The following is a 2579-nucleotide window of genomic DNA, read 5'->3' on the forward strand; positions in this document are numbered from 1 at the left end:
TCAATTTTGCCTTTCTATCGGCTTGGTCAAATTTTTTATGCTCATCAACATACGTCTTATGGCGTGTTTTGGTTCCACTCACCACATTTCAAACTTCTTCAAACTCAAGTTGAGTTTTAAGTTTGGTATTGCATTCAGATTAAGTGTTTCCACATAATAGTTGAGAATCTGGCAGAGGAAATTTTGGAGAACTTCCTACCGTTATGTTAATGAGAGAAATATGTTATGTTCTTCTATTTCAGGTCAGTAATATGTTGCACAAGAGAGAATAATAGAGGAATTACATAATACCCACATTGAAGAGTTGAAAGTTAACAATTTGTTTCAAAAACATAGTTTTATAATTTGAAGTTTGTATTTTTAGATTATCTAACAAAATTTCATAATAGAAATGGAAAACGATCAAGCACAATTTGCCTAATTAGATGCAAGCTTGCCTATACAGATAAAACTGGTCTGCTTGATTTCACAACCACGCTGTAATTTTATACAACTGGTAGTTTTAGTTATTGATGTTGTTACATGAAAGAGAGTTATCCAAAACCAAATATCTCTAGAAACTTCTTAAAATTATTATTATTTTTTTTATTTTTTTAGATAAAATAAGATTATAAAGGTTTGCAAGAACTTTGGCTCCAAAAAAAAAATTGATTCGGTAAGAAGCACGACCTTTGCACCACCTGTGCAACTAGAAACACAAAACTCTCGCATATGCAAAAATCCACAATCTACTATGCAATGACATAAATGCCTAGACCAGATTTGGAATGCCCCTCCCTTGACCAGACTCAATTTAACCTAGTTTGACTCTGGACAACCCTTGTTGTAGTTTAAGTGGCTATTTATGATTTATACTTTATGGATTGTTGGATGATGATTTATATGAATATGATCATGGTGTTTTTATATGATGATTAGCTATGATTAGTTAGTCAGTTCATTAATGAGATGGATAATATATATATATATATATATATATATATATATATATATATATATATATATATATATGCTTGTTATAATTTAATGTTTGTGCTTTATCTTGATATTCTTGGGTGAAAGGGAAAAGTGTGCACTACTATTCACGAGAAAGCTACATTGATTGCATTCCCTTTTCACGATATGATATTATATGGTTTTTATGTACATGTTCGACAATTTGTTTATGCAGCTGCAGGTCCCGAGCATCAACTTGACCTGAACCTTCAGGTGTCAGCGTGTGATGAGCCAAAATAATGGCTCCATTTTGTCAAATCTTGTCAAAAAAATATTGCTTTGATTATATGTTTGGGTAATGTATGGGTCATAGGACTTTCCTTGTTGATTTCTTTTTCTAGTATTTCTGGACCCGATTTATCCTAGACCTAAGGTTGTTGTCTAATGATCTTTATATAGTTAATCTATGAAAATTATCTAAATTAATATGGTTTAATTTATGCTATGTTAACATCAATGGATACACATGTTTTTGTGCACATTAACACCATGATGCAAGGTCAGATAAGATGAAAATATGACTAAGCTTGAGGTTTAAAGACACATCAATATACCGCTGGATGCAGAACCAGTCAAAGTGGACCAGTATTGAAGAAGGTCATAACCAATTGACTGCTTCCTCAACAGAGAGATCTGTGAAGCATTCATGATTATTCCTAATGGAACATAAATCCAGGAAGGAGGTTATGCTATATTTTCTCAACAATAGGACATTTGTTGTTGTTGTTCTACATTTATGTGTTGACTTCTTCTTCTAGTGTAATAAATCATGTTCACCTATTCCTCTGAGACGTGGGTTGATTAGTTATGAGTTTTTTATAAGTTTTCTTATAAATAAAGGTCTCTATCTCCTCACGGGAGTAAGAGAGAACAACCATAGAGTTAGTAGTATTCAGTTTTCAGACTTATGTATGTCCAGTCAATCTGAAGTAAATAAAAATAATGGTATTATGATTTTATCAATTATTATCTAAGTTCTGGATATACTCATTCAAAGGGGCCCACTTGGTGAGTAGTTCTTGTGTGTTCTTTAGTTAATTTCTATTTTTTTATAGTTGTTGTTTTGGTATTTGAATGTTCCTGTAGCCACTGGAAATAGTTCTTGTGTCTGTTCCTGCAGCCAAAGAAGGCAGAGTAGCTCATGTCCATCATCCAGAACGTAGTCATTAGTAGTATTTTATTAAGTTATTTTCAATTGTGACTTTTAATAAAGTATTAAGTCATCATGTTTTTGCATATTTGTTTAAGAGAATTTCCTTTTCCAGCAATGGCTGCAATTTGAGCTTAAGGGCACATATAGTGCCAGCCTATTTCAAGTTTACGTTCCTGGTCGATAAAGTAAATGAACCTTTTCTACAGGAAAGGTAACTGCTCAGTAAGGATGTTTAATCTCTGAGCTGAGTCTTTAGAACCTAGTTGCTATTCCAATCGCAAGGAGTGACATTTTTGGGGCAGTTGTTGAGGATGGTGCCAAACTAAGAACCTGTTGTAGCCATTAGTTTTAAATCTTTCAGTTTGTTTTAGATTTAGTTCTTAGCATTCATTTATAAAAATTGCATGCATAAAAGAAGAAGAGATGCATT

This window comes from Cryptomeria japonica, chromosome 3 (assembly GCF_030272615.1).
Source record: "Cryptomeria japonica chromosome 3, Sugi_1.0, whole genome shotgun sequence".
NCBI lineage: Eukaryota > Viridiplantae > Streptophyta > Pinopsida > Cupressales > Cupressaceae > Cryptomeria > Cryptomeria japonica.